Below are 16,111 nucleotides of genomic sequence, written 5' to 3' on the forward strand. Positions count from 1 at the left end.
CTCAAGGTGCTGGTGGTGACTTCCCCGGCTGGTCTTGCAGGACCAGCTCACTCCTGCCCACCCCTGGGCCCGCCGGTGCTGAATTCAAAGCCGTGCTGCCATCCCATCCCCACCCGTGGCACCTCTGCAGGGGCTGGGGAGCCGGCCCGAGGGCACAGCGAGCCCAGGCATGGACTGCACGAGGACTCGTGGCACGTGTCCCTCTTGTCCCCAAGCTCATGAGAGCCAGGATCCTGGGCTGGTGTTGGACCCAGGGATGCTGCAGCAGCGTTAAACCGGAGTGAGGCGGTGGAGGAGCCCTCGGTGGGGGAAGCGGCACAAGAAGCTGAACTCCAGCCCCAAACAAAGCGCTTTTGTGCTCCTGCTGGGGCATGAGTGGGGATGGCTTCCTGCCGCCCCGCTTTTGGGGGCTGCTTCCCGCTTCTTCTGTGTCCTGTCCTTCTGCTGGAGCATTAATCAGGCCAGATCCTGACCTCCAGACCCTTCCTCCAAACCCACGTTTCCATCTGAGTGCATCTTAACCCCAGCACCGGCTGCTTCACCACCTCTCCCTCTCCTCCTCCTCCTGGCCGCTCCGTTAGCATCCTTCCCATGTAAATTTTAATGAATTGTCATCAGACTAAAGTAATCACCAGTCAGCAAAACTTAATTTTACAAAAAGACAAAAAGAGGCTTCGCTCTAATTGATGGAAAATTGGTCGCTTCTTGTCAGGTTATTGTTCATTTCCTGCCCGCTAATGACTCTTCTCCCGCCAGCCGTGCCCGGCCCAGGAGCCCGGCGAGCATCACGGCCGCCCTGCGGAGCTGTTATGGAACCTCAGCTAAAGAGGAATATTTTCACCAACAAACTTTCAAAGGGCAATGCAATGGAAACTTCAAAAAGAAGCGAGGAAGATGAGCCATTGTCCTGCCCGGCAGCCCCGGCGGAAGCGGCAGGGAGCGATGGGGAGCACTCGGCTGTTTTCATCAGGGCACACAAGCAAGCAAACACTGTCGATAAGAGAGAGCCGATTACATTTTTGGATGCCTTTCTGTTTTAATCACCCAAGAAGAGAGCCAGGTAAACGGGGCTGCAGCCCTGGTGCAAATCTGGCAGAGCTTTGCTGAGTTTGTGGACTCAGACATCAGAACTGGCTTTTAATGAACAAGACGCTGTCCCTTTGTCACAATATACTTGGGATGGGAAAAAAAAAGACGGCTAGTTTTCTTTCCCTTCAAATATTGGCAGCCCAAAGGAAAACAGACCTGCCTCACACCATCCCAACCACTGTTATTTACGGATCATATTGCAGTAGTGCCCAGGGACCCTGGTCTGGTCCCATCTTGTTCGGTATCGTCTAAACACACCCATGGAGTACGTGGAGTCACGTCCCTGGTGCGAGGCAGCCCCCGGCCTCCCCGTGCTGCTCCATGGGCTTGGTCTACACAGGCTATTACGGTAATTTGATAAGCCAGTTCTTCGTGATATGAATCTTCGCCTTCGTTAAAGGGAGGAAAAAAAAAAAAAAAACACACACATTGCATTTTGATGGCTCACAGGGACAGTTCATTAAGCAATCAACTCTTTTAATGAAATATTTCTTTGTTAAAATATTCATTGATCTGCCGCGGTTTTGCATGGAGAAAGGGAAGGACCGTGTCCCAAATGCTTTTCTGTTGAGTCTTCCCAAGCACGCGCCTAAAACAGGGGGTTGTGCCCCGGCCTTGCAAACACGGTAATTCACACATCAGCCCTCGGCAGGCGCCTTTCGGGGAGCCCGGCCGAGAGCCTGGGCTGAAACAAGGATTTAGGGTGTTCTGGGGGCTATTTCTTCCCCCTCTTCATCACATTATTATGCTTAATGATGGCTGAGGTTTTACACATCATGTTTGGGTCTTATTTGGAGTAAGCAAATGGGGGGATGTTGTGGTCGGCTCTGGGCAGAGCGGATTGTGTCACAGTGGCTGGGTGCCACGTCGTGGCAGAGACGGGGGGAAAGTTGGGCCAAGAATGAGCGGAAATGGGCAACGGCTGAGCAGGCAGAGCTGGCGGCGGTGGGAAGAGGGGGGTGCCAAAGGGAGGGACTGGTTCTCCTGACCGGGTGTGAGGGGACAGGGGAACCCCTTTGCACCCATGGGGCAACGCAGCAAAGGCCTTTTTACACTCCACAGGGATTCAGCCAGATGCTCCTTTCCCAGTGTAAGAGCAAGGAGGAGGGAGCTCAGACAGCCAGGATGGAGAGCACTGGCAGACGAAGAAAGAGAGGAGGGAAAAAAATATATCAAAGAGTGAGAAATGAACAACTGCAGACAAAGCGCCAAATCTGGCCTCCCCCCTCCTTTCTCAAACCTTACACCATGAGTAATCCCCGCCGCTCCGCACTGTGAGCACTCAGACAAGTAGTCACAACGTGCGGGTAAGCATCTCCCCGAAGGAAACAATGCAGACAAACACGGTGAGTGGTGAATGCAGACGTCCTGCTCTGGATGAGTAACGTTATTTGAAAAGCAGATAAATGAAAAAAAAAGAGAAGAGGGGAAAGGAAAAATAACAAAACCAAACCACAGCACATGCCAGTGGGGAGAGAGAAGCCAGGTGTCCTGTGTCCCTGTGTCTCGGTGTGCTGGTGGCACGGCACGGCACGGCACGGCACGGCACGGCACGGCACGCAGGCTCTGAGCGGGGGTACAGCTCCATCAGGGGTGCCACGGCGCCCTGCAGCAGCACCATCTGCAGCCCCTCTGCTCGCAGGCTCCTTCTTCTCCTGCGCTGAGGCTTTGCAGGCACGGAGGAAAACTGGTCGCTGTCTGGAGACCCCCCACGCCACATCCTTTTCTCCGTGTGTGGGAGCAGCACACCCAGGCGCTGGTGTTTTCACCTCTCCGCTGTCTCTCCTTTAAGCGTCAGCTTCAGCTCACTAAAGCCCAGCTGAGCCTGGCCTGTCTGACCCTCCTCTGTCTGTGCAATAGGGGAAACTGAGGCACGGCACAGCTGCAAGCCAGAGGGGTGCAAAGCCCCCGTCTGGGCTCTGAGGCTGTGCCTGGGTTGCTGCACCCCCCCTCCAACATTTCCCCTCTGTGCACAGCTCCGAAGCGGGGCTGCCAGCCCCCACGGGGTCAGGATCCCCCCTCCCCGGGAGGCTTCTCGCCTGGGCAAACACCGTGGGGCTTTCTGGCCAAGGGCAACGGGGTCATGCTGGCCGGGGCAGGGGGGAGCGATGCCGGACCCCGGGCAGACAGCAGCCTGTCGCTTTAAAAGGGAGCCAGGAGCCTCTCATCACTTACAGTAACTCGGTGCATCATTTCTTTGCCTTACGCAAGAGGCGAGCGGGGTCCAAGATCCCAGCGTCGGCCACGGCCCCGCCAGCACGTCCGGGCAAAGCCAGATTCCCCCGGGCGCTCGTCGGCCTGTGAGCGTGGGCTGAGCGGGGCGGGCAGCCACGGCGGCATCCTCCGTGGGGGCTCTGGGGGGCTCCTTGGGACCCCCGGCTTGGTCAGCCCTGTGCTGGCTGCGGATGCAGCACCCGAGCTGTGGCCTTGTCCTGGGGACGACTGATCCTGACCCCTTCTCCTCTTGCCCTCCTCTTGTCGCTGCCTCCTGCGGTGATGCCCGGAGGGGGGTGCAGCTGGGTGCAAACACCACCAAAATGAACCCCAGGGTGGTTCAGCCCCAGACTCCGGGGGAGGTGAGGGAAAGGGTGGAGGGCTGAGCTCCGGGCGCTGCTGGGCGCCACAACTTCACAGGGTGCTACAAGAGCTGCACAAAAAGGCTGGTGTATTTTAGATGGAAAATCAGCTTTTCTGCTCATCTGTTGAAATTTCCACCTTGGGAGGGTTGGGAATTTGGAGCTTAGCTGTGTCAACACACAGCTCCCTCCCCAAAACATGATCTGGAAGGGAAAAATGAACTTTCTTCCCTTGTTCTCCCTATTTTCTCATTCCCAATTTTCTTCTTTCTCTCCTTTCCATATGTTTTTTTCTTTATTTTGCCTTGAAAGAAGGAGGGAGAGAATCCAAGACAAGGCAAGAAGCAGAGGAGTCCAGGGGACTTGTTCACATCGTCAAATACAGATTTTTCAAACGAGCATCTTTAGAAAAGTCAGGATTTTTTTTTTGAAGTTACTCTTCCCATAGAAGAAAAAATAGAAAACAAACCCATGTTTGTTCTCCACCACCCATTTGCCAGAAACGGCCAATCCATAACCTGTGACAAACAGGCTTTGGAGACAGCTCGGAGAGGACTTTCCTGGAAGGACGAGGATGCTGCCCGCTTTGGAGCTGCCTTGCCCTGAGTGGGATTTAGGACAAACCCAAACTGACCTTTTCCATGGAAGATTTCAGCTTTCTGTCAACCTTATGGCAAACTGAGAATGCTTCCATTCCAGACAAGCACAGGATCGAAAACCTTTGGTTGAAAATTTTCACTTTTTAAAGATTTTCAATATTGTATTTAGAAGAGAAGACACTTTCTGGAGGAGAAAAAACCCCACTTTGCCAGGAAAAACAATTTCCCACAGATAAGTTTGGGGATCAATCACAGAGGCATAAGAGAGCGAGGATGAGCATCATGCTTGGAAGAGCTGGAATGTGTAATTTTCCCAGGAGGACACTACGTTTGGGACCCACCACTTACCCCGCACTAACTCCTGGTCCTCCAGCCGCGTGTCTCAGTGCTTTACAACCAGACATGATGCAAAATGTTTAATCCAAGATCTATAAATGCTGCTGCCTCTGTTACACCCTTTTGGAGGTGATACATGCCCAAAGCTTTGCCTGTTGCAGTTTTTCGCTTCCATTTTTCCCTCTCTCTCTCTCTCTTTTGGCAGTCTAGCACCGTAGCACGAGCACCCGTGGTCTCTCTTGCTCTCGCCCTCCTGGGAATCTCCCGGCCACCCCTGCAGCGTCCCTGATGATGATCCCATCAGCTTCCAGCTCTGGCAGGAGCGAGATGGTCCCTCAGAGACCAAACCCCACTGAGCAAGGTGCCGTACAAAACCCTGGCTGAAGCCTAGTCGGGCCATGTTTCCTCACCCAGATTCCTGCTCACCACTATTTTTTTTCCTGACTGACACACATGAACAAAGAGGGATCTTTGGGCCGTGCTCAATTCACAAGCTCCCCTTGGTGGATGGCTGCCCATGTCTTTTTGTGCAAATCCTTCCCGCTCAGATGCTATTTGATGTCTTCAAAGGGGCTATTCTTAAGTTGAGAAAAGAGGGCAAGGGCAGGTTTGACGAGGCTCGTCACTCAAAGCTGTTTTTCACTCAGAAAAGTGCCAGTTTGGGATTTAAAAAATATATTCTGTTTTTCATAGGCTGATACTTGGGTGTATAACACATTGAAGTCAGAACCCTGGGTATTAGAGTAGAAATTTGGGGAGGCGAATGGAAAAACAGTTTTTATGTATCTGGGAGGGAAATAAAACTCCTTGAACCCACAAAAATGCCTGAAGAGAATCATCCCGGCCGAGCCAGGGACAGGCAGTGACTTGCGGTGCCTTCGTTTGGCTACTGTGGGTCAAGGCCACCCCTGAGAATGATGGTGGGGCTGGGGAGGGCAGCAAATCTCTGCGGGGCTGCCCCTCTGCGTGTGGGGAGCAAACTCATCACACCGGTCTCAGAGCTACCGACGCTTCATGGGTCTGCAGTGTGCCAGGAGGGATCTGGTCTGAGCTGGGGGGGAATCGAAGCCGCTCCGCTTCCCATGTGGTATCCAGCCCTGAAAGGGGTTGGGGTGTCCCGTACCTCCGAATCCTGAGCACAGAAGGGGCTCTGAACGTTCAGCATCGTGCTGAGCACCGGGTCGGACCCTTGCTGGAAATCCCCTGCCTGCGATGGAGAAAATACCATCAAGGCCAGGGAGCACAGAGAGGGCTGGCTAGAGTCTTTTTTCATCTGATTTTTCATCACAAGGAAGAGGGGAAAGCTGTCCCTCTCCGAAGGAAAGCGCGGTGGCAGGAAGCGGAGCCCTCCCCTGCCCGCAGCGCCGGGCACCACGCTTCTGAGAAATGGGTCCTGGGGGGCCTCTTCCAAGAAAATTGGGCTCCTGATTCTGCAGAAGTGGGTGTGCAGCAAACGCTCATCCGATGGGAGCCCCAGAGCCGCCTGAAAACAAGCTGAGCCCTCTGGAAAATCCCAGGCCTCCATAAGGGTTGGGTTAAGACTTGGGTTTAAGGCTAGGCGCAGCCTAGGAGCCAGTCCGGCCCTCGCAGCTGGCCCTGCCCTCACCCTCAGCGTGTTCGTCCCCTTGAGAGATTCTGGGGGGGGCAAAGCTGGTGGGTCTGCTGGGATCTGTGCTGGGGTCACCAGAGCTTGTCCTGGGGGAAGCAGCTTTTCCATGGCACAGAAATTCCCAGATACAGGCTTTTCATTCAAGAACAAGATTATTTTTTTAAAAACAGTTTTCCTGTAAAAAAACTAAATTATAGGGGAAAAAAATCCAGGTGGGCTGAAATACTTTTCATTCCAATTTCACATTTTAAAACTATTTTATCTGTCCATAAAACGGAAATTTCAAAAAAGCTACTTTTGAAGTAAAAAAAGGAGACTGTGGAGTGGCCTACTGAACCACACTGGCTTCAACGCGCCTCGAAAAACTTTATTTCACTCCTTCCACGTGAGATTCCATCCATCTGTCCCCAACCCGCCCAGGTGGGAGCATCAGCTCCCAAACGGCAACGCCGAGATGGTTTTAGCGGCCGGGCCGGAGCGCCCAGCGGCCAGCAGCATCTCCCCGACCCGCTCAGAGGCGGCCCCAGTGCTCGGGTGATGCTTTGGGTCCAGAATCCTTGTGGAGGTTTGGAGTCCAGTATCCGGGTGATGGTTTGGGTCCCTCTCCCCCCCCTCCAGGGGTGCTGGGGACCCTCTGCCTGCTGGCAGGATGGGATGTCGGGGTGTGACAGAGCCAGGCTGGGGGCTGCTGGGGTCACCAGCTCCGCGCCTTGCTGTTCCCATCTGTGAAATGGGGTCAGTGACTCTGCCCCGTGCGCGGTGCAGGTGGAGGCATGTCCCCGCCCCCAGCCGCCCTCTCCCCCCTGCCTCAGTTTCCCTCCCGCGAACCCCCACCCCGCTCCAGGGCATGGTAGAAACCAATTAGCGCAGACATTAATGAGCAAAACGCAGGGTGAAGCGTGGGGCTGCGAGGGGGAATAAACTGGAGTGGGGGTGCAGGGGGTGGCAACCAAAAAAAAAAAAAAAAAATAGGGCGGGGAGGGGGTGTGCACCCCTCTCCCCACCGCCGGGGGGGGGAGGAAGAAGAATGGGGGGGACGGGCGGGGAAAGCGGCTGCACCTGTTTTAGAGGAACTATGGTAGGGCGGCCGGTGCCCGCCCCGCGCCGCCGCGCCCGCGCTGCCGCCGCCGCCGCCGCGCCGAGCCGGACCTGAGCGGGCGCGCAACGGCCCCGGCCCGGCCCCGGGGCTGCCCACGGCCCGGCGCCGCCCCGCACCCGCCGCAGGGCGCCGGTGCCCCCCCCCCCCCCCCCCCCCCCCCCCGCCGCCATGTCCCGCCGCTCCTAACCCCGCAAGTCTCCACCACCGCGGCCGCCCCGTCGGAAGTTTGTTTTTTTGGGGTTTTTTTGGTTTTTTTTGTTGTTTGTTTTTTTTTTTTTTCGGGGGGGTGGAGGGGGGGGGGACCAAGGCGGCGCGGCCGCATGCCCGCCGCGGAGCTCGGCGTGACCAGGTGGGTGAGAGCGGAGCGGGAGGGTCCGGGTGGGGCCCCACGGGGGGTGCGCGCTGCCCCCGCCGTACCGGGAGGGATTTCGGGGCGCCCCCCCCCCACTCCACCCCGGGGGGGGGTGCTGGCCGTGTCGCGTGTGTCTGTGTGTCCGTCCCCCCCCCCCCCCCTTCTCCACCCCGGAGCGTGGCGGGTCCGTCCCCCCGCGCTCGGAAGTTTGTTGCGGCGCCCGGACAAAGGGAACGGGGCCGGGGGTGGGGGGGGGGCGTGGGGTCCCCCCCCCGGGGGGTTGGGGCTCGCTGCGCACCGAGGAAGGGGGGGGTCGCGGTGCATGCGGGGTCCTCGGTGCGCCCGGGGCAGCCCCGGCGGCGGGCGCGGGGGTCTCCGCCGCCCCCTTCACCCCCCGAGGCGTTTCGGCGGCCGGCGGAGGGGAGGGGGGGGGGCAGCCCCCCTCGGGGAGGGGTGTTTGGGGCGGGGGGGGGGTTAGTCGGGCACCGGGAAACTTGCGCTGCCGCCGGGAGAACCGCGCTGCCGGTGCCGGCTCCAGACTTGCCTCTGCTCCGGCGCCTGGGGGTCCCGCAGCCCCGGGAGGGGGGTGTGGGGGGGGCTCAGCTCCGGGGGGGGGGGCACGGCAGCCCCTGCCCTGCCAGCCGCCCCTGAGCTCCCTTTGTTGGTGCTTCCCATTTTTCCCCCCATCTTCCTTTTCTCTCCGGCAGTTTTGTTCTAATTCCGGCTGCTTGGGGGGGCTTGGGTGGGTTTTTTTCCCTTTTCCACCCCCCCACTGCATTTTAACTCGGCCCCAGCCCCGCTGCTCCGTGCCGAGGAGCGGCCCAGCGGGTGCGATTCCCTCCTTCGAGATAAATAATAAGTCAACCCCAAGTTTTGAAATTCCTGGGAGAAGCAGCCGCCACCGTCCCCGTCAACCTGCAGCCAGACCGGCCGTCGCTCCGGCAGCGCCCTGGGAAATCCTCCGCGGTGTCTTAAAAAAAAAAAAAAAAAAAAAAATAATAATAACCCAAACTGCAAGGTGAGGGGAGAGGAGGAACAAATGCACGGCTTCGGATGGAGCAGGAGAATATTCCCGAGAAATTCCTGCAGGTTTGGATTCCGGACGGGGGGTTACGGCAGCCGGCTGCCCCGCGTTTCGCCCCTGCCCGCGTTTCACCCGGTTGCGAAGTTTTGAGAGGTTTTGGTGTGTCTTTGTTTGAAAGGGGAGAGCGAGCTTGGGGTGGGTTTTTTCAGGGGTTTGGGGGGGTCTTTATAACCTCGCCACGATGCCCGCTGCCTGCGGGAGGTCTCGGCGGGCTGGCTGGGACCCTGCCGGCAGCGGCTACTAATAATATCAGCAATAATAACGTGTTTGGAAAGAGTTTTTATTATGGAGCTGTCGTCTTCTGGGAGTTCAGAAATTCCCGGGCAAATATCGATTAACGAAGCTGGCGGCGGGTCGCTGGGAGCCCCGGATCAGCCTCTTTCATCCCGTTCCCACCCCGGTGTCCGCCTTCGTTGCGAGATGCTCTCCCGGCCCCGGCGCTGGCAAAGTTCAGATATTTCTATTCTTCCCTGATCCATCTCCCTCGTCTGTGTGATAAACAAACGCGCCTCTGTCTCTTCTCCCCTCTCCCCCTCTCTCCCGCTAAAAAAGAAAAGCACTTCAGAAAGTGCTGCGTTAGCAGCAGATTGCTCTGAATATTTCTTTTGGTGGTAGGAAATCTGTTTTGAGTTGGCAGGCGCGTTTCGAAGGTGTGTATAAGAGAGAACAAGTGGAGTGTAATTGGTTTTTCTTTTTCCATTTGGGAGTGATTCTGCTTTTTTTTTTTTTCCTTTCCTCTTTTAAAAAAAAAAATAAGCGAAGGGCTGTCTGTCTCACTCTCTCCCCTCCTGTGCACTTTTTAATACAAATGAAAAATGTGCGTAGGGGAGAGCGGGAATAATTCGCAGGCATCTGCAAACTCCACTTTGCTCGGAGTAGTGGTCGGGAAGCGCCCGCTTTGAAAACTTGCGCTGGGATTTTTTTTTTTTTTTTTTTTTGCTCTTCTTAATATAGTCCTAGAGGAATTTGTGTCCAGATTCCTCCCCGGGATTGCTCGTCGGCTTCAGGCAGCTCTTCCATCCCCATCGATCTTGCTGGGAGACCGCGATACCCAGAGATTTGCCTTTTACCACGCTCAGAACCAACTTAGCATCGGATTAAGACCTCACTTTTCCGCAAGCATTGTAAAGCTGTGGGGCATACAATAAAAATGTTATTAGTTTCTGTATTAAAAGGTTGGGTTGTTTTTAACCCGAACCAGAAGTAGGATTTACTTTTACAAATTTCTTCTTGTGTGTTAAAAATTTACACGAGAAATGTGTTACGCTGGAGAACAGGCATTTGATGTTAAATCAACCCAACATGTGTCTTGCCCAGGCGGTGTGACCCTGGTCCTTGTGTGTTTGCGTGGACGTGTTCCCTTTCATGCCTCCCCGTATTCTGAGTTAAATGAAGCAAAGTCTCAGGCTCTTGTGAAATCTAACTCTTAATTTATAATTTTCATTTCCACCCCACCTTAAAGTCCATCCAAAAAATCCAACAACCCCCCAGGGGTGGGTGGATGGAGAAGATAATCAGATTTGGAAAAATTACCCCATCGTTCCCCCCTTTTTTCTATTTTTTTTTGTTCTCCCCCCCCCCCCCCCCCTTCAGGTCGCTGAAATCAAACTGAGGAGGGGGGATACGTGGGGGAGAAGGGACAAAATTTCCTGTGCCGAGCCAGGGAGCTTTTGTGAGGGCTGCGAAGCCCTCGCTGGCTCCGGCTCCTGCCTTTCTTCTGCCCTTTGTGGGGGCGAGGCGGGGAAGAGCCTTCCCGAGCCCTCCCGCTCCCTCTGCTTCAAATAATGGTGAAGAGCCCCTGTTTTGAGATGCTACCTGTTTGGTTTTTTTAATTTTAATTTATTAGTTCTTGTGGTTTTTTCCCCCCCCACCATCCCAAGCTCCTTTTGCGGGGGTGTTCGGTGTGGGCATGGGGATGCCGCCGCTCCGAGCCCGGGTCGAGCATCGTTCCTGTGATAAAAACCAAATCGCTGCGAGAAACTGGCCCCGTCACGCAGCGCGAAGTTGGACTCGGTGGGGGGGGAAAAGTGCGGGAGAACGGGATCAGCGTGGAAAATCCCCCCCCCCACTTTTAGCTGTGCACCCCGGGGATGCGTCGCCCAGCGGGATCCGGGGGAGCGTCGGGTGCCCCCCACTCGCTGCTTTGGGGAAGGAGGAGGCGAGGGGAGGGCTGGGACTTTGCGTGCTGGGGGGGGGGGGGCAGAAGGCTGAGCAAACAGAGCGAAATGAAATAAAATGGATTAAAGTTGCTGCTGGGGGGAGACAGGGAGGGGGCTGATACTCAGACCTGAGAAAAAATAATATAAAAAATATCTGTAAGCGCCACGTCCAGCCCTGGTCACCTTCCTGAGAGACGGGTGACCACAGGTTTTACGTCCCCCTTTGGGAAGGGAAGAGCAGGGCGCGTTTTAAAAAAAAATAATCTGTGCAATGTATAAAATCAAGTGACACTAAAATATCTAGTCCGGGCCCTCGCCCTTTCTCTCCTCATAACCCGGCAGGAATGCGAGTGCACTCAGTTGTGAAGTTGCTGCCCGGAGAGCCCGGGAGCTTTTCTTTTCTGCTGCTGGAGAGGGGGATGCTTTGAGTCTGCTGATGTTTGTGTCTCGCTGTGGGGCTGGGGGAAAGGGGGGCAGCAAGGCTCTGGCTTTCAGGTTTTTCTCTCCTTTTATTTTATTTTTTTTTTTCTCCCCCCCTCTTACTCTTTTCTTGATGGTCCGGCGGGGAGGGTGGAAGGGGGGAGCGAGGCCGGAGGAGGAGAGGTGCAGTGCTGGGTTTGCCTTTGTAGCAGCAAGGTGGGGGGCGAGCTGTGCCCCCAGCCGGGGACGGGGCTCATTCTTCCATCCGGAGAAAGGCGGGAGAGCCCAGAGGTCCCCGGCTTTTCTTTTGCTCGTTTAAAAGTAAATACACATTTATGGCTCTTTGCGTCGCGTTTCCCACTGCAGAGTGGGGTTTGGTAGCCTGAAGTATTTAGGGAAATTCTCTTATTTGTGGAAAGGAGAGCTGGGGTGGTTTTCCCCCTTCATCCCCCGTGGTGGGATGGTGGTTTTGAAGCGCGGGAGAGCCCCCGGGTTGTGGCTGGCAGGTGGTTTGTGGAGGTTCGTGGGGATGCTCCCCGCTGCTCGCACCCCAGCGTCTCCCCGGGTGCATCGGGGGGGTCCCACCTCCTCCTCGGGGGCCATTCTGGGTTTATCTGCTGCTCTGCACCGGGGCTCCCGAAATGACCCTGCCGCCACCTCGGTGTCACCTGCCACTTCTGGAAGTGGAAACTTGAAATTTCCTGTCCCGTCTTTCTTTGATTTCCAGCTCCTCCGGCGGGGCCGCGGGGGTTATGTGGGGCAGGGGGGTGGCTCGGTCCTACCCCGGGAGGGATGCGCCGTGGGCATCTTCCCCACGGAGGGATGAGCACTGTGTCAGCGTAGTTAGAGGGAAGGAAAAAGAGGGGAAATAAAACTGCAAATGCACTTGGAGCTTGGAAACCCATGTGTTTGCCTCGGAAGATGTAAAAATCCTCCGTGTGTCGCTTCTGGAGAGCCCCGCTGCACCTGAGAGAAATGCAGGGGTAGCTACTCACTTGAAAATAAAACCAGGGGCCGTGACATCAGTTTGGCAGCGAGTTGCCCTTTCGGGCTGGCCCTGCTCGTCCCTCCGAGCAGCCGCAGGGGCTTCGGCCGGTAAAGCGTCGCTCCTCTGCCAGCTGATGGGAGAGCGGCATGGGGAAGGGCTCGCACCCATTTTATCATCTTGCAAAACCTTCCCCCTCCCCCTGCTCGCTGTGCTGCACCTTTTAAAGTCAAATAGAACTTGTAGATCAAGATGGGGCTGGGCGCAGCTTGAAAAACTTCCTAATTTTTTTTTTTTTCCCCCGCCGCAAGTGTTTGTTGTATAAAATACAGCGGAGACGCTGCTTGAGGGGTTTTTTTCTAACTTTTCCTGATTTAAACCCCTTTTGGCAATCGCATAGGCAAGTCTCTGATAAAACATGTTGCTGGTAATCAGACTGCCCGTGACAAAAACGTGTTTGCAAGTGGAACGGCGTCAGGGAAAGGGAAGAATTGAGAGGCAGAAGCAGCAGAGGAGGAGAGCTGCTCCCTTCAGAGGTCGGCAATGTGATGCTGCGGAGGAAAATACAACCCATCCATCCGCCACGTTTTATTTTATAAAGATCTTGCTGGAGGAGAGATTAGATCTGGGGATGGAGCTGGAGGGAAGTCATTAAGGGATTACGATGCCTTGCGCTGGCAGCACGGATGTGGGCACGGGGCTGGCTGTGACGGTACCTGGATACCCGGGCAAGCGAGCCCTGCGTGTGCGAAGCGCTTGCACAGGGAGTCGGGATCCTCTCTTTTGGTTTTTTTTTAAGGGGGGAAAAAAAAAAAAAAGCCTGTGTTTGCAATGTGCTCTGCCGAGCTCGGGTAAGGCGAGCTGGTGTCGGTGTTCGCCGGCCCCAGGCGACACTTGCCGCCTGGCTCTGGTGCCCTGGCAAGTTGGCGAAAAGTCTTTTGCGGCGTGTTCCGGCGGAAACCCTCGTCCTGCGCCGCCGTCGCCGGGTCCGGATTAGCAGCCAAAACGTGCTTATTTTTTAGCAAAAATAGGGAGCGGAGGGTGGTTGTGGGAGGAAATTTCTCCAACTCTGCTGGGGGCTCCTGGGCGCGTTTATCGGAGGCGAAAGGTGCGTTAGTAAAACTTCTTTTTGGAAGATTACTTTCAAAACCATGGAAAGGTGCAAAAAAAAAAAAAAATTTATTTTGAAAGTACTAGAGGAGGAAAAAAATCCCGTTGGGGGCCCTGATTTGGAGGTGATTTGGAAGCTGTTTATTCTGCCTCATTGGCAAACCTCCACGTGACCGGCTTCGGTGGGGAGCTGGCACCACCCAGCCGGGAAACCGCGACCGGGGCTGGGGAGCGCTGGGCTGGGCCGAGGGGCTGGCGGGGAGCTACAGACCCCCAGGGAGGAGGAGGAAGAGGAGGAAGACCCCCCCCGTGTGATGGGTACGTGCTCCGTGTGTGCTGTGCGGGCTGTTTGGCAGCTCCCGAGGCTCGGGGAGATGCTGTCCCCAGGGTTGTTTTTGCTCAGGCACCGATGCTCCCGTTTAAACAAACAAGAGCTGCGGCCAGGATCGGCCGGGATGAGCCGCTCGCCCGGAGCGGGCGGTGTTGAAACAACTTATTTCAACACACCTTTGCCAGGTCGCTGGCGGAGCTGGGTTTATCTAGTGGGGTTTAACTGCACCGAGGCTAATAAAGACATAAAACACCAACGGTGCCGTCCGGGGCAGCGAGCGCTTCCCCTGTGCTTGGGCAGGGCCAGCCGAGCATCGCACTGCGGAGTCACCTCGGGGGCCGGGAGCTGTCGAAGCCCTGACCCCGAATGCTCTGGCCGTTCACTTGCTTCCTCCGAGTCTTGGTTTATTCCACAAACGGTAGATTTTAGGTGAGTGATTTTCTTTTTGCCTGCTTATTGTGAATCTCTGAGCTGGGGACTGTCCTTTATTTGTTTGCCTGTAGCGAGATGTGGACGGGGACCAGCTAGGAGAAGCTGTCGTGGGCTTGGTAAGAGCTGTCTTCAGGCTTAGGAAAGAGGGACAGCGGAGGAAGGCTCGAGGTAGGTTGCTTAATGCAAAATGTAAGGCCAGAACTTGTGCTTGTGAGCGAAGGGTGTGCCAGGATCCCATCTGCCCAGGAGCATCTCCTTCTCCTGGTGGCCCCTCGGCGTTCGTTCTCTGCTTGCCAGTTGTCCGCTGCTGCCCGTTAGCAGGAATATGTTTGCCCGGTGACTTTGTGCCGGTGCTTCTCGGTGCAGGGGGTGGCTCGCTCGTGTGCTGGAGCTTGTGCTGGGCTCACGGCTCGGTTGGGTGCCACCCATCACGTGCCAGGATCATGGCACGTCGGTTGGGTCGGCCACTGCGGGATGGGGTTTCCGGCACGGGTGATCCCGCTTTGGCCACACGGTCCTGGGTGCTGCTGGGACGATGCTCCCTGGCTGCAGGACTGTCCCCAAACCCCACTGGGACATGAGGCTTCAAGGGTGCCTCAGCTCCCGGCTTGTCTGATGGCTTCACCCCCAGCTCCCGGGGGAAGGAAGCGCCTGGCTGGGGTGGCAAAGGATGGCAGGAGACGTCTCGCTGCCTCCTAAGGTGGGGGAAGATGCTCCACTGTAGCGTTGGCAAAGGGCCTTGGGACTCTTTGGGGCTCAGGGTGGTCACGAGGTTGTTGGAGGAGCCATCCCTGGGCTGAGGGGACAACTTATGGCAAGAAATACCTGGCAGAGATGATTGAGCATCGGGAGTTTTCGTCTGAACTGGCCTGGGGTTTGGGCAGGGCTAGTGGGCAGAGACCTTGCGTTTGGGAGGGAAAAAGCCTCTCCCACGGCCTGGGGCTTCCCGTATGGTGTCCTGTCCCCTCTGGGTGCCACTTGCCAGGCTGTGTCCTGGCAGCCACCTTGCCACGGAGCCCTGTGCAAGGGCTGCGCTGGCTTTTGGGCGGCTCTGGCTGTTCCCAAGCACAGTGTGGAAGCAGCGCAGGACCCTGGTGCCTTGAACAAAACCAAAACGCCCTTTAACAACCTGTGATTTTTGTTCTTGGACATCTCCCCCTTCTCCCACAGGAGCTCCATGCACCCGGCAAGGGGCCAGCGCAGCTGAGCATCCCGTGGCCCCACATCACTGTCCTGGCTCCCAGCTGGGAGGGACAGGAGGAGGTGGTGAGATGCTTTGTGTCACTGAGAGGGTTTCCCGGCAGGTGGCTGTCACCCAGTGAGCTGGGTCCTTCCTCCAGAGTCCAAAGTCCCTCAGCCAATCCCTCCTGGATGCAGCCAGACCTGACGGCAGGAGGGATCTGGAATACAAATACGGCATCATTGGGCGTATTAAAAAACGGAAGGAGAGAAAATAAAGGTGGGGTGAGGGAGAAAGTGTCCCATGACTTTTGTGGCAGGAAATGTGGATTTTTAAAATGCGCTGTGCCAGGTGTAGCTTCAAAAAAAACTTACTTTGCTGAGATGGATTTGAGTAGGGGCAAAGCCACAGCTTTTGTAAAGTGCCATCTCCTGCTTTGCCCTTCTCTGAGGTTGTTTCCAAAGTATTTACACTTTCTGCTTTTACTCCCCAACCTGCTTTCCCCACAGTGAAGTTGCTTCCCGACCGGAGCGGTGCCACTTTTACTCTGCATTTCTGCAGCGGGGTCCTGGCGGGATGTGGTTTGTTTTATGGGTAGGGGAGAGTCTCCCCCTCCCCATCTCCTGCTCGTGTTGCAGTGCCTGGTGCTTGCCTTCAGCTCAGCCGGGAGCGGGGTTTGGGGAGCCAGGCTGCGACCGCTCTGCCTGGCACAGATGTTCACCGTTAATAAATTAAAACCTCAAAATCAAC

The 16,111-nt window shown here is 56.1% G+C and overlaps 1 protein-coding gene across 1 annotated transcript in view; it reads left to right on the forward strand.

Annotated features, from left to right (window-relative positions):
• The first annotated feature begins 7,532 nt into the window (after positions 1 to 7,532).
• FOXP4 (forkhead box P4) overlaps positions 7,533 to 16,111 on the forward strand; it is a 61,482-nt gene continuing 52,903 nt past the window's right edge. Inside the window, exon 1 of the mRNA XM_074893397.1 lies at positions 7,533 to 7,657. The gene's annotated coding sequence lies outside the window, so the exon portion shown is untranslated. The remainder of the gene's footprint in view (positions 7,658 to 16,111) is intronic.

Source organism: Strix uralensis, chromosome 24 (genome assembly GCF_047716275.1).
Source record: "Strix uralensis isolate ZFMK-TIS-50842 chromosome 24, bStrUra1, whole genome shotgun sequence".
Lineage (NCBI taxonomy): Eukaryota > Metazoa > Chordata > Aves > Strigiformes > Strigidae > Strix > Strix uralensis.